Source organism: Macrobrachium rosenbergii, chromosome 51 (genome assembly GCF_040412425.1).
Source record: "Macrobrachium rosenbergii isolate ZJJX-2024 chromosome 51, ASM4041242v1, whole genome shotgun sequence".
NCBI classification, from domain to species: Eukaryota; Metazoa; Arthropoda; class Malacostraca; order Decapoda; family Palaemonidae; genus Macrobrachium; species Macrobrachium rosenbergii.
The window spans coordinates 70,214,268-70,233,544 of NC_089791.1; the positions used below are offsets into that span (position 1 = coordinate 70,214,268).

At 37.0% G+C, this 19,277-nt stretch overlaps 1 protein-coding gene across 1 annotated transcript in view; it reads left to right on the top strand.

The window, feature by feature from the left end:
* LOC136833478 (ubiquitin carboxyl-terminal hydrolase 9X-like) overlaps window positions 1-19,277 on the top strand; it is a 525,953-nt gene that overhangs the window by 167,668 nt on the left and 339,008 nt on the right.

Genomic DNA, 19,277 nt, shown 5'->3' on the forward strand with positions numbered 1-19,277 from the left:
CTTTGTGGACAACCTTCATTAGGGACTTAGAATTACCGTAAATATGTGGGATATCAGGGCTTTTCCATGATTTTACTTTTATGTTCCAATTCCCTTCTTTTTTGTTTTATTTCAGATTTATGTAAAGGCTTGCCTTACCTTTTTATTAAAATTGCTTTGTACCCCCCCCCGTATTTTGCAAGCCTTGTACAGTACATGTATGCATTTTCATTATTTAACAATTGTTCTGACTTGTTTTTGCAATCTTTGACATCCGTTACTACTAATACTACTACAGTAAACCCCCCCCCATATTTGCATTCTCACGATTTGTGGACTCACTAATTCGCGGATTTCTCAATGGAACATATATACACATTATCTGCGGAAAATCCACCTATTCGCGGTATTTTTCACTGAGAAATATTCACTATTTACTGTATTTTCATATTTTCATGACTTAATGCACTTTTTGTGATAAAACTATTAAAATACTTGAGTATAACCATTTTTAGAGGGTTTTATTTGTGTTTGAACTATCAAAATACAGTAAACCCCGCGTATTCGCGTTCTCACGATTCGCCGACTCAGATATTCCCAGATTTCTCTATGGAACGTATCTACCCATTATTTGTGGAAAATTCGCCCATGTGCGGTATTTTTCGCTGAGAAATATTCACTAATTACTGTATTTTCATATCATTTTCATGACGAAATGCACTTTTTGTGATAAAACTATGAAAATTCTCAGGTATAAGCATTTTTGGAGGATTTTTCTTATGTTTATCAAAATAGGCAGTTCTAAGTGTTTTTAGAGGGGTTTTAAGTACTTGTGGATTTTAGCTATTGGCGGGGGATGCGGTCGCATCCCCTGTGAATACGGGGGTTTACTGTAGGCAGTTCTAAGTGTTTTTAGAGGGGTTTTAAGTATCCTTGGATTTTAGGTTTTTGGGGGGTACACACCCCCTGCAAATAAAGGGGGTATACTGTACTACCTCCCCCCATTATTTGCCTTACAAATCATCAAGTCCTTATATTTACCAAGTCTGTAAAGTTCCTTACATAACTTCCCTGGATACACGAATCTATGCGCCTTACCCCTACCCACATAACTCCATGCAGAAAGCAGCCTCATCCCCATTTTTGTTCTTTTCTTACTCCCTTAGTCTTAACACATTTCAGTGAAATTATTGTTATCATTCCCCATGCAAAAATTAAGGCCATATCCTAACACTAGCACTTCATTCACACTTGAAAGTCTCTTAGATTATGAAGACAAGTTGCTCCCTTTATCTTGTCCATACCGTGTAAGCGCAAATACTCAGTTTAAAGAGCAATGGTTGTTGTTAATAAGCATATTGACAACAACCATTGCTCTTTAAACTGAAAACTGATACAAATGGAAATTGGCTAGGTTTTTTTAACCATATTTGTAACAAAATATACTGTAAAAATACTTAAAAGAAAAAGTTGATCCCATTTTGTCTCATACACAACTTGCAATACGGTAGGACAGCCTACCAAATATATTACTTCTTTTTCATTTTGTTCTAACCCACTATACAATACAGTCTTTGAAAAATATCCTACATGAAAAAAACAAACTTTTTTTTTTTTTTTTTACCCAAACAGTCCTTAAAATAAGTTGTACAAAAAAAAAATCTACAAATATAAAAATACTTTTTCTGTCACCTGTGTGGGCTGCCCTTAGTCCTTACAGTGATCATACTTTTGAAAAACAAGTTGTTAAAAAGTATGATCATTGTAAGCACCAAGGGCAGCCCACACAGGTGACAGAGAAAAAGTATTTTTATATTTGTAGAATTTTTTTTTGTACAATGTATTTTGAAGACTGTTTGGGCAAAAAAAAAGGGGTTTGCTTTTTTCATGTACGATATTTTTCAAAGACTGTATTGTATAGTGGGTTAGAACAAAATGAAAAAGAAAGTAATATATTTGGTAGGCTGTCCTACCATATTGCAAGATGTGTGTGTGAGACAAAATGGGGTTCACTTTTTCTTTTAAGTATTTATACAATATATTTTTTACAAATATGATTAAAAACCTAGCTAATTTCATTTTGTATCAAGTTTTCAGTTTAAAGAGCAATGGTTGTTATTAATAAAGTATACTGAGTGTTTACGCTTATACAGTATGGACAAGGTAGGGGAGCAACTTGTCTTCGTATTCTAAGAGACTTTCAAGTATGAATCAAGTGCTAGTGTTAGAATATAGCCTTAATTTTGCATGGGGAATGATAAAAACAATTTCATTGAAATGTGATAAGACCTAAGGGAGTTTGAAAAGAACAAGAAATGGGGATGAGGCTCCTTTCTGCATGTGGTTATATGGGTAGGGGTAAGTTGCATAGATTTGTGTGTCCAGGGAGGTTATGTAAGGCACTATACAGACTTGGTAGATATAAGGATATAATGATTTGCATGGCAAATAAAGGTGAGGTAGTAGTAGAAGTAATGGATACCAAAGATTCCAAAAACAAGTCAGAACAATTGTTAAATAATGAAAATGTATGCAAGGCTTGCAACATAAGGGGGGAGTACAAACCAATTTTAATGAAAAGATAAGGCAAGCCTTTACAAAAATCTGGAATAAAACAAAAAGAAGGGAATTGGAACACATAGTGAAATCATGGAAAAGCCCTTAGATTCCACATATTTACAGTAATCCTAAGTCCATAAAAAAGGTTGTCCACTATAAGACCAATCATGGAAAATCCTGGCAAAATCGCCAATGTTAGTGGGCTACCTGTGGCTGCACAACAGAATTGTATAAAATAGCAGCAAGTAATACAAAACATGGAGGAATTGACAGATGGGAATGTAAACATGAATTATTACTTTACATCAATTTATTGCAAGGCATAATTATACTCGGTTAACAAGTAACAGCGTCTACTTAACAAATAATAACAATTACTCACAAATTTATTACAACCATGGGCACACTTGGGTACACATTAAGGAATAATATATAATTATTTAATGGTGCTGTAAAAGGTGAAATTCCTTTGTCCTGTTGCACTTGGAGGGTACAGGCGACAAACAAATGTGTGAGCTGAGATTTGTCCGCCATCACACATGATAAAAGCATCCCTCTGAAAGAGAGTGGTGTCAAATTAGCTATAGGAATGGCATGAATTAAGGTCCTAACTATATTCCATCGAGCTATCCAAACTCCGTGCAGTATCACGCCAAAAGGCTTAACGATTGCTCTAACCACTCGGGCAGGCACAGGACAGCACAGCCAGTCAAAAGACGCTCTACTATAACTTTTCCTAATCTGGAAATTAACTAAGCATGCAAAGGGTGGTTGGCTTAGGCATAGAAAAGTTGTATGGAGTCCAAGATGGGACTTACAGTGATAAAGGGAGAGCGAGATACACCTGGGAGACCACGGGGGAATTTGGGAAGGTTTCTTGATAACAGTAAAGAAAATAGAGTATAGTCAAAGGAAAATGGGCTGCTGAATTCCCATGCATAATTTAGATTTAGCTTGGATATCCAAAATGATCACTCCTTTATAAGTTTGGGTCCCAGAATTTGGTGTCCATATAGGCATTATATATATATATATATATATATATATATATATATATATATATATATATATGTATGTATATATATATATATATATATATATATATTATATTATATATATATATATATATATATATATATATATACATACATACATACATACATATATATATATATATATACAGGCAGTCCCCGGTTTATGACGGTTCCGACTTACGGCGTTCGAGGTTACGACGCTTTTCAAATATATTCATCAGAAATTATTTCCCGACTTACGACGCATGTTCGGGGTTACGACGCGTCATCGCCGATCTGACGGAAGAAATTTGGCCCCAAAACGGCAGAATAATCATGATTTGAAGGTTTTTTTATGTAAAACTCAATAATAATGCAGTATATGTCGTTTTCAATGCACCCAGAGCATTAAAAGTAAGGTTTTCTTATGATTTTTGACGATTTTCGACGATTTTCCAGTTAAACGATTTTCCAGTTCTTAACTTCTCGAATTCTTTGATGTTCTTGTAACTACGATCCAGACGCAAGAAATTGAAGACTGTGATTGCGGAACCCCAGCGTCGCCTTAACCATAAGAAGGTCACATTGCCGACCTGACCCTGTATATATAAAAGTCTATACCTCTCATATACATATACCTATATATATATATATATAAATACCCATCCTCACCATCGTATATATCGTTTTTATTGCTTTTTAGGCTGAAATATATATAATCTACTGGTCACTTTTCTTACCAGACACATATGTAATTCTAATAGCCACAATAATAATAATATATATATATATATATATATATATGACTCTTTTTGGATCATCTTGGTTCTTAACGTATACAGGAATGATACCACTGTACAAGTTCAGAATGCTTATATCTACTAAACTTGAAGACTGTGATTAAGCTAACTGGAAATTAAACTAATGGATGACACCCGATTTCCGAGGCGTAAAGGACCGGCGGGGCAGGAACCATAAGAAGTCCGTCAACAATCCCCTCTTCCTTCAGGTCATGTGCTGCCTCCCTCCTGACCCTTCCTCCTGACACTATTGGATAAAAGTCTTAGGCCCATCCACTTCGTGATTGAAATACATATACCTGGAGGGGGGTTGCCTCTTGGGGTGTTTTTAGATATAGGGACGCCTGGCACTTATTAACTTGTGAGTGCCTTGATACCCTGAAATAGGGATGACATCCTCACCATTACCACCCCTCCTGGATCTTTGCGTCCCGGCAAAGGTGGGCAATCGTCCCCCACGATTGCTTTTTAGGCTGAAATAATAAAAAATCTATCTCTAAGGGCACTTTTGACAAGACACAAAAGTACAAGTGAACTGAACACGCCTTACACCAATACAAGAAAATACTCCTTGATTTATGAAGAATGGAACAAAATTTCTTCTCTTCTATTTTTAAAAATCAAAATTTAGCATCTTAAGGGATATATAAAAACACCCAATAATCTTTAAAAATTCGATTTAAAAAAATTCTATATATATATATTCAAGAATGTGTCCACGAAATATTATATAAAATTTGCCGTATTCTCTAGTTATGGCCTAAATATAACAATAACTATATACCCATAAAACACCATATATATAAATGATTTATCTGGTATAGTTTTTATATATATATTACAAAAAACTTCCTTTGAAATGAAATGTCATGTCAATAATTCTTAACCTTTTAGTTATTCAGCCATGACAACGCATACCATGCTACAAGTTGCAATAAACTTATATCTACTAAACTTACTCGCTAGGAGGGACTGAACTGTGATTTTGCTTTTTCACTGGCCTAAAAGGTAAACTTCATGGATGACATCCGATTGGAAAAGTCCAGGCGAGAAGTAGAAGAAAGAGTTCAAGAAATTAGTGCCATAGGGGGGAATGGAGCGACGGAGAGAGAGAGCTGTCGCCCATCAAACGGCCCTACAGCGATCTCTGCTGACCAGAGACCAACAATCCCCCCTCTTTTATTTGTTCAGAACAGGGGCAAAGATATTTTAGAAAAATCTCCCTCCTCTCAGGCTGATATTATAGACCCCCCCTGAAAATAAAATTATCATAATAAGACACTACTTGATGTTGTTAATCAAATCCCTAATCTTAATGTAAAGTAATTCCATCCATTTGGCAATGTGATTCGAACTAATAAAAAAGTGTAGGCAACTATGATACCTAGAGTAATACCTTGCAGCAAGATCTGGAGGGGGTTGGAACCTCTTTATAAGAATGTGTCTTAGGCACATAAATAATCAATTAATATTCTTATTTATAATCATTTTGCATTAATTAATACCCAAAAATAAAAATTAAAACCATAGAATTAATTGTAACATGACAACCCTTTTACTTTTTTTATGTAACTAAAACTTTGAAGGAGCCCGTTTCTCAAAACATAAGTTTTTCGTTTAAAACCCCTCCCTTAGTATTGGACCAATCTAAATGAAATTTTAAATTTAACATGGGGAAACATGGTAGATTAAAACAAAGCCTGGGATTTTCCCCATTTTGAGTTTCTGATTTTTGGCAATTTTTTTTTCTGTAATTTTCCGGGAAAATAAAAAAAAAAAAAATTCTATCTCTAATTGAAAAATCAAAAATCCCGTTTGTACAAGCCAAAAAGTACAAGTGAACTCAAATCTCATCCCTTAAAACCAAAACAAGAAAATGCATTTTGATTTTTTTGAAAAAATGAAAAACCTGGTCACTGAACAAAATTTTTTCTCCTCTTCTATTTTTAAAAACCCCTATATATCAAAACCTTTAAAAAGTCGAAAACCGCATCTTAACAAACTTATGAACACACACACAAAAAATTAAGACACTTCAACATTGTCCTTATCAATCATGACAACACGGCAATAAACTTTTACTCACATTGCATACGTAATTGTCTTTACTGCTCTCAATAACCAAAAAAAAGATTTAGAAATTGTAATGCAATGACTCTGTGTCTAAGAATGGCATTTACCTAAATAGACAAAAATAATAAAAGACAAATGGCACACATCAATCATTGACTTCTAAGAATATAATGAAATACATGACGAAGATAGAAAATTAAGCACAGAGATCTCATTACTTATGACAAGATAACATAAACATAAAAAACCACTAATGAACATCATAAATCACAAAGGAAATGGTGGTATCTAGATTGGTATGTAAATTGCTAACACACAATAAAGGGATGAAAAAATATAAAATAACAGAGAAAGGAACAAGCAATAGACTCAATTAAAAGATGTTATATAATCAATAAGCCACAAGACCAGAACTAAAACATAGAAATATGATACTCAGGCAATAACATTTACATTCAAAAACGACACAAACAAATGATAAAAAATACTACATTAAACTTTGCAAACCTTTTGTATGTTTCTGGTGTTAGGGTAAAACGCGGTTTGGCATTCACAACTTTGATTTTTGACTCGTTTGCTTTTACTTCCAATGATCTTTCACTCATGGCAAGGCTCGAGAGCTTGATCTTACGCCCCCGATATGGCACCCACCTGCGCGCGTGCTTATTCTACGGGCTCTTCTCCCAGATACCCCGCCAATCCCTGGTAAGGGGGTACTGGTCTATTGGTGTAGAACATTAGGCTGTCTTCAAGCACCACACGCAGGTGTGTCTTATGGTGTTCGCTCACGACACCTGTGCGGATATGTTGGATAACCGCCGTGTCATGTTTGATCGCTTTCACCCGATACGGCCCTGTGTATGCGGGTTCGAGTTTGTGTTTCGGAAATTGCATTCTTTTCAGATAGATTCGATCCCCTACCTGGATTGGGGAATCATGAGTCCGAAACCGTTTATCATACGTCAACTGATATTTCTCTTTGGCCCTCAACAGCATGCGTTGTGTTGTCTGGAACACCTGACGAGTCATATTACAAAACCACACCCGGTACTGCTCCACTGTGTACAGTGGCACCTGTTGAGGGTCCAAGACCACCGAATAGGGCATCCTGATGTCTTGGCCATACATCAGGAAGAAGGGCGTATCCCTAATTGAGCTGTTATAGGCGGCATTGATAGCCATCTCTGCCGTCTGCAACAAGGACGGCCAGGATGTCGGATTATCGGCAACGAGACACTTTAAGAGATTAACAATCTCTCGATTATGTGATTCCACTAGACCATTCGCGACGGCCGACGTCGCCACAATGGTAACATGATCTACTTGCAAAAGGGCTGTGAATTCGCGCATTATTTCATTCACGAACTTCGCACCCATTATCAGATACAAAACGTTCTAGGGACACCTAGCCAAACCGATTTACAAGGGAATGTAATGCTCTGTTTTAGCCTGGGTGAGCGCTTCCTTTCAACAGACTTTGTCTTCGCCATAGTGAAGAACAAGAGGAATTTGTTTCTGGTGATAGAAATTAATTTCGCTATAATGTGGTTGACAATAAGCTGTAGGTCCCGTTGCTAGGTAACCAATTGGTTCATCCACGAACACAGCAGATATATTTAGGGTGTCCTTGCATACTTAATTTGCACTGCGGGTAGTGGTCCTATGACGTCCATATGCACTCTATCCCACTTTACAGGCACCACAGGCCACAACCGGGCCTTTGGGATCTCATGTTGGTGTCTTTTGGCGATATTACACACATGACAACTACTTACCAATCTAGTAACATCCTTATGCATGCCAACCCAAAAGAAATGTTCACGAGCTCTCCTAAGAGATCTCTCTATGCCTACATGTCCAGCATAAGGGCTAACATGAATCATATGCATGGCTTTCATTATCAAAGCTCTAGGAAGAAAGACTCTGGCTCGGATGTCACCAGGCCTTTTCTCATATTTACACAACAAGACGTCTTCTTCGATGAAGAATGTGTCTTTTGACAAATGCACAGAACTCGGGAACTCGTCACCCTCTCCGCTCACGCAAGCCTTAACCTGGCTAATCCAGGCTTCAGACCCCTGACTTTCAACCAACTCTTTCACACTCCAACCACAAAAATCAACCACACTTTCACTCTCCGGGCTTTTACTCTGGAATCCCCCGGACGGAGTTACCTTCGCAGCCATGCTCCTGTCATCTCTACCACCTCCACTCGCCTGCGAGTGCTTCCGAGATTCCCGTTTTCTATGCGTCGTGCTTACATCTGGTTGACTGTTACTACTTTGACTTGTCGGGGCGTCACTGGCACCTGAGTTGGCACGGTGGGTGCCACCAACGCCGCGAGGTTCCTTTTGTCATTCTTCCTTGCGCTTTGCAGCATTAGTGGTTACATTGATGGTGTTTCTGGAGAGAGCATCTGCCACTTGATTACTTTTCCCAGGGATATAATCGACCTTTATGATATCGAATCCCAAAATTCGCTCTATCCAACGAGCTTGACAATTGGTGATATCGCCCTTCTTAAATAAGTACGTTAATGGCTGATGGTCTGTAAAAATCTGAACTTTATGACCCAACGAAAAGTAGCGATCTCTCTCCAGCATCCACAAAACCGCCAATGCCTCTCGATCGAAGGTACTGTAGTTTTTCTCGGCCCCTTTTAACGCGCGTGATGCAAAACAAACTGGTCTTTCTTGGCCTTTATCATCAATCTGAGAGATTACTCCTCCTATTGCAACATCACTTGTGTCTGTGGTTATGAAAAAAGGTCGTTCGAACTTCGGATAAGCCAAGAGTTTGTCGCTCACCAAAGCATCTTTTAACTTCTGAAAAGCTTCTTCTTCCTTTACACCCCAGTTGAATACAGGCTGTTTCCTTAACGCATTTTAACGGCCTCGCGATCTGGCCGAAATTTCTTATGAATTTTCGATAATATCCCGCGAGTCTGAGGAAGCTGGCTACATCTTTGGCATGCTCTGGTCGTGGAAATTCTTTAATTGCTTGGACCTTATCAGCACAAGGCTGAAGGCCTTCTGATGTTACGATGTGCCCCAAAAATTCGACTTTGGCCTGGAAAAATTTACATTTTTCTAGATTCATTTTCATCCCGTGACATCTTAATGCTTCTAACACTTTTATCAAATTCTCTCTATGTTCTTGTATGGTAGCTCCGACTACAATGATATCATCTAAATATACAAAAACCCCAAATCCTATAATGGAAGCTAAAACTGACATCATTACTCGTGAGAAATGAGCTGGCGCATTCTTTAGTCCAAAAGGGAGGAAATTATAATCATATAGCCGATTATTTGCTATAAAAGCTGTTTTCTCTTTACTTTCTTCATCTAAGGGTATTTGATGATACCCGGACTTAAGGTCCAAGGTGGTGAAAAACTTACTTTCCCTTACATCCAGCAAAAGTTCTTCGATCGAGGGCAATGGATAGGCATTGTCTTTCGTAATGGCATTTAATCGCCTATAATCTACACATAATCAGTGAGAGCCATCTTTTTTCTTGACTAAAACAATGGGAGAAGCCCAGGGAGACTCGCTCTCTTGAATAATACCTTGCTCTTGCAACTGTTTTACTGTTTCTCCAATTATTTGTTTATCACATGCAGGAGTCCTATAGGGTTTGGTATGAATGGGGTGATGGTCTCCCGTCTCTATTCTAAAAGGTAACTTATTAATCCTCCCGGAGGCTCTTCTCTTAATGCAATTACATCTGGATATGCTCTTCTTATTTCTCCTACACAACTACGGTGACTCAAAGCTGTTGCTTTGGTAGCTATCTGCACTGATTTTATAAGCCTTGGTTCGCCACGACCTTGACTCTGAGAGGCCAAGGCCGACGCTGCGAGGTTGGCTTCCATTGGAGAGCATATCTCTAAAGTACACATAGATTCCCTACTTAACTCTATTCTACTACTACTTAAATTTATAAAAGGCACACTGGCTTTACCATCTATGATCTTAGCAACTCCGGGCAAGATGAAATCCGCCCACTTTTTATGAGGATTGATATACACTATAGACCCCTCTGCGAGCTTCTTCGACGGGATGAGGGGAAGTGAGTATAGGTGAGTGGGAGGAACTACCTCCCCCACCTCAGAGATGGCAGGCACCTCCCCTACGTCCCCCGTGGTCACTCGCCTGCAACTGGGATGTTTCGGTAACCCTCAGCCCCTACGGGAAGTGCCACCCTTGCCTTCGCCATAGAGGGCCAGGTCAAACTCACGCACAAACCCGATTCCCAATATTATGGGAACAGAATCCAAGTGGGTAGTTGGCACTACATAAAACTGGTGAGTTAACACTTGTCCTCCCAAGGATATCTGTTGCTGCACAATACGTTGCAGCATTATGGTGTGACCGCTCGCGCTCGTTAGCGATAGACATCCTTTGGATGCCATAATGGCACCCGTCACTAAGCGTTCTATTAGGGAGACATAGGCACCACTATCCAACAATGCATGGTATGTGCCCATTCCCACACTTACCTCCAACACCGGGACTCGATCTCCACTCTCACTAGGGGAAGAGGCGGGGGGACATGTCTGTTCCGTTAGGTGTTGGCGGATCGTGTTAAATTCTTTATCCAGGTACTCATTTGAACATATCCTTCCTGAAGAAGATGACCCAAGAAACGCGACCGCCAGATCCATCGCCAAACGGGAGCTAATGAAGCCAAAAACCACTAGGGAATTTGGTCATTCTCCTCCTCCTTAAACGCCACCTCCATACCATCGGAGGCCTAAGGCCACACCTTTATGTTTTTGTATATATACCATTGTAACTTTCCACCTGTCCATATTCTACCAGTGAACAGGGGCACAGAAGCAAGTGCCCGAAATATATGGTTTCAACGTTTAAATAGTGTTTTATGGGCCTTCTTATATTCATATATATATATATATATATATATATATATATATATATATATATATATATATATATATATATATATATATATATATATATATATATATATATGTATGTATACATACATGCATACACAGTCCCAGTCATCGGTAATCCAGTTTTTCTGCAATTTTGGCGCCAGTATCCACCGATTTCTCATCGCTGCCAATAATGGCATATATATATATATATATATATATATATATATATATATATATATATATATAGTAAAACCTACTATTCACAGTCTCATGATTTGGAGACTCGCCTATTCGCGGATTTCTGTGTGGAACATATACGCATTATTCGCTGATAATTCGCCAATTCACAGTATTTTACACTGAGAAATATTTATTAGTTCATGACTAAAAGCACTTTTTGCGATAAAACTATTAAAATAATCTGGTATCGCTCGAGTTACGATAATTCGATTTTGCAATGGAGTAAGCAATTAATACCGATACAACAATATTTATAAAATATTTTTAAATTTCACGCGGGCGCAAGGCAGCAGCGTACAATCAGGCAGCGAGAGAGACCAAATTACAATAGACCAACTTCTTTTTCTCCATCTCTTTATCCCATCTTCTAATTAAAAAACTAAAAGGGCATGATAAAAGTATCATTAGTAACGTTATACTCTCGCGTAAATGCTTACAGCCATAAACAACTGAACAAGAAACTTGTTTTGCTTATCACTGAATCAGATAGCAACAGCCATTTTGCTTGTTTTTTAACCATCTTACAATAATAAACGAATACTGTGGTTATAGTACAAATGACGTTAAATAGAATAGGACTGATGTGTTTTTCCATTATACCTTTACATTATACCCTTATTTGATATGGATAAAAGATCAGCAAGGAAATATACAGTAAACCCCCGTATTTGTGTTCTCACAATTTGTGGACACATAATCTCGAATTTCTCTGTGGAATGTATCTACCCATTATTTGCAGTATTTTTTCACTGAGAAGTATTCACTAATTACTGTATTTTTATATTTTCGTGACTAAATGCACTTTTTGTGATGAAACTATTAAAATACTCAGGTATAAGCATTTTTAGAGGGTTTTTCTTGTGTTTAAACTATCAAAATAGGCAGTTCTAAGTGTTTTTAGAGGGTTTATAAGTATTCGTGGATTTTAACTATTGGGGGGGGGGCGTGCAGTATGCATTCCCCTCGAATACGGGCGGTTTATTGTACTGCTAAATTTAAACAGCACGTTTTAGCTGAAGCTGAGAAAACAATGTACAAGCTGCTAATGACTATAAATTATGATATATTGGCAACATGGATGAAACTCTTCCGTAATCAAAATTGGAAAGAAAGTATTTTAACCCTTAACGCTGAGCCTCTATTTACAAAAGTGTCTGTCGTATGCTGGCGTGCTGGGAGTTAGCGCTCTGTTTTTTTAATGGGAGTTAAGCGCTTGAAAAAAAAGTTTTTTCAAAAAATCACAGCATGCTTAGTTTTTAAGATTAAGAGTTCATTTTTGGCTCCTTTTTTATCATTGCCTGAAGTTTAGTATGCAACCATCAGAAATGAAAAAAAATATCATTATCATATATAAATATTGAAATATATGATAGAGCGAAAAAAAATTTAATATATAATTGTATACAAATCGCGCTGTTAGCAAAACGGTTGAAGCCAAGGAGTTATTTTTTTCTTTGTATTGTATACTAAATTGCGATGATTTTGGGATATAACAAATTGTAAAACGATCAAAGCAACACAGAGAAAATATGATCACAAAATGATGCATGATCGTAACGCGCGGACGTAAAAAAACGTTTTTTTCAAAAATTCACCACAAATTGAAATATTGTGGTAGAGACTTCCCGTTTGTTTTTCCCCGTTTGTTGGAAAATTATGATAATTGGTTGAATATTACTAGACTCTAAGTGTTTTAGCTTACAATTGCAGTTTTCGACCATTTCGATCGAGTTAAAGTTGACCGAAGGTAGAATTTTTTCCACTTATCGTGATTTATATGAAAATATTTCAAAACTGATAAAAGCTACAACCATGAGTTATTTTTTGTTGTATTCTACATGAAATTGCACACATTTCCATATATAAAACTTTATGTAACGACTAATATAAAACGGTGCAAACATTACGACAAAGTGACGAAAGAATTTCCAAGATGTTCGGCCGAGTTACCTGCGTGGACGTAAGGAAAACGTTTTTTTCAAATATTCACCATAAATCGAAATATTGTGGTAGAGACTTCCAATTTGTTGCAAAATGAAGGTAAATGATTTAATATTACTAGAATGTAAGAGTTTTAGCTTACAGTTGTGTTTTTCGACCATTTAGGCCGAGTTAAAGTTGACCGAAGGTTGAAATTTTGGGCCACTTATCGTGATTTATATGAAAATATTTCTAAACTTAAAAAAGCTACAACCATGAGTTATTTTTTGTTGTATTTTACATGAAATTGCGCACATTTCCATATATAAAACTTTATGTAACGACTAATATAAAACTGTGCAAACATTACGACAAAGTGACGAAAGAATTTCTGAGATGTTCGGCCGAGTTACCGCGCGCTGACGTAGGGGAAAGTTTTTCAAAAATTCACCATAAATCAAAATATTGTGCTAGAGACTTCCAATTTGTTGCAAAATGAAGGTACATAATTGAATATTACTAGAATGTAAGAGTTTTAGCTTACAATTGAGTTTTTCGACCATTTCAGTCGAGTCAAATTTGACCGAAGGTTGAAATTTTGGCAGTTATCGTGATTTATATGAAAATATTTCAAAACTGATAAAAGCTACAACCATGAGTTATTTTCTGTTGTATTCTACATGAAATTGCACACATTTTCATATATAAAACTTTATGTAACGACTTATATAAAACGGTGCAAACATTACGACAAAGTGACGAAAGAATTTCTGAGATGTTCGGCCGAGTTACTGTGCGCGGATGTAAGGAAAACGTTTTTTCAAAAATTCACCATAAATCGAGATACTGTGGTAGAGACTTCCAATTTGTTGCAAAATGAAGGTACATGATTGAATATTACTAGAATGTAAGAGTTTTAGTTACAATTGTGTTTTTCGACCATTTCAGTCGAGTCAAAGTTGACCGAAGGTTGAAATTTTGGCACTTATTGTGATTTATATAAAAATATTTCCAAACTGATAAAAGCTACAATCATGGGTTTTTTTTGTTGTATTTTACATGAAATTGCGCACATTTTCATATATAAAACTTTATGTAACGGCTAATATAAAACGGTGCAAACATTACGACAAAATAACGAAAGAATTTCTGAAATTTTCGGCCGAGTTACCACGCGGACGTAAGGAAAAAGTTTTTTCAAAAATTCACCTTAAATCAAAATATTGTGCTAGAGACTTCCAATTTGATTGAATATTACTAGAATGTAAGAGTTTTAGCTTACAATTGCGTTTTTCGACCATTTCGGTCGAGTCAAAGTTAACCAAAGGTTGAAATTTTTTGTAGTGGACGTACGGTACGTCCACTCGTCACCCAACAGACAATTTTAGTTGACTTACGATACGTCCAGTCGGCGTTTAAGTGTTAACCCTTAAACGCTGAGCCTCTATTTACAAAAGTGTCTGCCGTATGCCAACAGGATTTGAGAGTTAGCTCCAAAGCGGAAAGAAAGTTTTTTTCAAAAAATCACATCACGCTTAGTTTTTAAGATTAAGAGTTCATATTTAGCTCCTTTTTTTCTCATTGCCTGAAGTTTAGTATGCAATCATCAGAAATGAAAAAAATATCATATATAAATATTGGAATATATGACAGCACAAAAAAAAATTTCATATATAATTGTATACAAATCACCCTGTGAGCAAAACGGTTAAAGCTAGTGAGTTATTTTTTTTCGTTGTATTGTACACTAAATTGCAATGATTTTGGTATATAACAAATTGTAAAACGATCAAAGCAACACAGAGAAAATATTATCACAAAATGATGCATGAATTCGTAACAAGCGGGCGTAAAAAAAAGTTTTTAAAAAATTTACCATGAATCGAAATATTGTGCTAGAGACTTCCTGTTTGTTGCCAAATGAAGGTAAATGATTGAATATTACTAGAATGTAAGAGTTTTAGCTTGCAATTGCATTATTCGACCATTTCAGTCGAGTCAAAGTTGACCGAAGGTTGAAATTTTGTCACTTATCGTGATTTATATGAAAATTTTTCAAAACTGATAAAAGCTACAACAATGGGTTATTTATTGTTGTATTTTACATGGAATTGTGCACATTTTCATATATAAAACTTTATATAACGGGTAATACAAAACTGTGCAAAACTTACGACAAAGTGACTAAAGAAATTCTGAGATTTTCAGCAGTTAGCATGTGCGCGGAGGTAAGGAAAAAGTTTTTTCAAAAATTCACCATAAATTGAAATATTGTGCTAGAGACTTCTCGTTTGTTGCAAAATGAAGGTAAATGATTGAATATTACTAGAATGTAAGAGTTTTAGCTTACAAATGCATTTTTCGACCATTTCGGTCGAGTCAAAGTTGAATGAAGGTTGAAATTTTGGCACTTACCGTGATTTATATGAAAATATTTCAAAACTGATATAAGCTACAACCATGAGTTATTTTTTTTGTTGTATTCTACATGAAATTGCACACATTTTCATATATAAAACTTTATGTAACGGCTAATATGAAACGGTGCAAAAATTACGACAAAGTGACTAAAGAATTTCTGAGATTTTCAGCAGAGTTAGTGCAGACATAAGGAAAAAGTTTTTTCAAAATTTCACCATAAATCGAAATATTGTGCTAGATACTTCTCGTCTGTTGCAAAATGAAGGTAAATGATTGAATATTACTAGAATGTAAGAGTTTTAGCTTACAATTGCATTTTTTTACCATTTTGGTAGAGTCAAATTTGACCGAAGGTTGAAATTTTGGCACTTATCATGATTTATATTAAAATATGTCAAAATTGATAGAAGCCACAACCATGAGCTATTTTTTGTTGTATTTTACATGAAATTGCACAGATTTTCATATATAAAACTTTATGTAATGGGTAATAGAAAATGGTGCAAAAATTACGACAAAGTAACTAAAGAGTTTCTGAGATTGTAAGAGCCTGACGCCGTCTCTTCCAAACGTGTGTGTTTGTGTGATCGTCATCCATCGGAGTGGCGAGACGTTTGGCGTCTTCACAAACAGAAACATACAGACAATTTGATACAGAAGATTCGTTGGAACATCATGAGTACATGATTAGAATGCTTGCATGGCAATGCAAGTAGTGGTGATTGTACATACATCAAGACAACAATGGTTAGGGAGAAACAGACGGAAATATTGTATGGTGTAAATCGTGTTCCTTTAGAGAAAGAAAACGAGATGCTCTTGTTGTCTTGTCCACTCTGATGGACGACGAACACACACGTGTTTGGAAGAGACGGCGTCAGGCTCTTAAAAGATTTTCAGCAGAGTTAGCACGGACGTAAGGAAAAAGTTTTTTCAAAAATTTACCATAAATCAAAGTATTGTGCCAGAGACTTCTCTTTTGTTGCAAAATGAAGGTAAATGATTGAATATTATTAGAATGTAAGAGTTTTAGCTTACAATTGCATTTTTCTACCATTTCGGTCGAGTCAAAGTTGACCGAAGGTTGAAATTTTGGCACTTATTGTGATTTATATGAAAATATGTCAAAATTGATAAAAGCTACAAACATAAGTTATTTTTTGTTGTATCCTGCATGAAATTGTGCACATTTCCCCATATAAAACTTTATGTAAAGGCTAGTAGAAAACAATGCAAAAATTATGACAAAGTGACTAAAGAATTTCTGAGATTTTCAGCAGAGTTAGCTGATGCTTTCTTTTGGGATAAGAAAGAAATTCGCAGCTGGGTCACGCTTGTAAACAAACAAACAGTGTGATCCGTTAACTCCCAGCATCCCTCAAGGCGCGTGATTTAAAATTTTCCGCAAACAAGGCCTTTAAGTATTTTTCCGCGAATATTTAAAAAAACTTTGTAGTCGACCTATTTTACGTCCACTCGGCACCCGACAGACAGCTTTGTCGACGTAAAATATGTCTAGTCGGCGTTAAAGGGTTAACTACTGGCATCAGTTGTTAGTCGAACATTTGGTGTTGGTCAGCAACATTCGTGAGACCAGTCACATCACAACCTTGGTGCAGTGTAGTTCTGTCTAGCAGGGACTCAAGAAAAGGGAATTCGGCCATAGTTGTCGGTCCCTTCAAATCCACTTAATTATTCCCTTTCATCTTCAAGTTCATTTGGGGAGATTTCCTTTGGGAGATATGCATATCTAAATGTAAGGAGAATTTCTTGAGGTGTGCTTTGGATGAGGGTTACGAAGTAGAGATTGTGCTCATGCCAATCTGATTCTAATTCAGGCTAGGAATATTGAATGCACTATTTGAACTAAGACTAAGTTTATATCGTTTATGTCTTAGATTAATATACACAATGCAATACAGTGTTTTAAATGCAATTTGGAATAGCCTGTGAGTAAAGTAACCTTGGTGTGTTAGCATAACACTTAGGCCACTTTCACACGTATCGACTTTACGCCGTCCGCCGTCTACGACCCAGCGCCGTGCATTCCAGAGAGAGCGCCGTTGTGTTGACGGCGGACGCCGTCCACGCAACGGCACGACCTGTGCCGTCCACCTGCCAGTTGCCTCCAGTCTTTCATCATGGACACACAGGACCACTTGCTCTACCTATATTACTTATATCTAAAAAGAAAAAAACATCGTTCACACGGCAGAAAGTGGGTCCATAATATCAATGTTGCCAGACCAGTGGTTGGAGCTTTTGTGACACTTTATGAGGAACTCAGAAGGGATGCAAAACAGTTTTTCAACTACTTCAGAATGAGTAAAGAATTTGTTCTTTGCATCGTCGCTCATAGACTCAAAGTCCGGGTTCAGGTGATTGCAGATTTCCCTCCATGCTGCAGTAGTTTCAGTCTTGGACTTGTATGCTTCAAGGCTTTTGTCCCAGAGAACAGGCCTCTCTTGAACCAGGCTAATCAACAATTCAACGTCTATGTCAACGTCTTCCATTCTGACTGGCGAGCAATACTATGCACACGTCTGTGGTCAGGAAACAACTAAAGTAGTGTCGCGACTCGAGCCGTCCAGTACAGACGGCGGAACGCCGTCACGTGTGAACATGTCCATAGAGACCTGTGTACATTTCACGCCGTCGATGGCGCGACGCCGTGCCGTTTCCAAATGGGCGCCGTTGTGACAACGGCGGCCGTCGACGGCGCCAAGTCGTTCACGGCGTCAGTCGATATGTGTGAAAGCGTCCATAGACATCCATGGTTATTTGAGAGGACGACGTCGTGCCGTGGACGGCGGACGGCGCAAAGTCGATACGTGTGAAAGCGGCCTTAGGCTATGATTAGGTTATTATGTTTCAAACCGTTTAGGCTATATGATTACACTTAAGATTTGAAATGCTCTGCTTGTTCTGAATGAGTTGGAGTAATGCCTCTGTGTTCATCAGTTAAAATTTTACAAGTTTTCAATTTGTAGTTTTTTTTTTTTTTTTTTTTTTTTTTTTTTTTTTGCTACAGAAGCCTTTTAGAAATCTTGCCCTAAATATCCTTTGGTAAAGTAGCAAGTTTTTTTTTTTTTTTTTTTTTTTTTATGATGCTTTAGTAGATTCTGTAATGTGTCAGGTCCTCATGGGTCAATTCTTTTCCTGTTGTTATTTAATATCTCTTGAAACTCATGGCAACATTTATAAATAATGAATGTGATAAACAGACCAAACCTATCAATTGATTATAGTGTATGCCATACCAAATAGCATGGACAGTTGACCCCTTGGTATTCGCATGAGATGCTTACCACTATCCCCCACAAATAGCTAAAATCCACGAATACTTAAGGCCCCCTCTAAAAACGCTC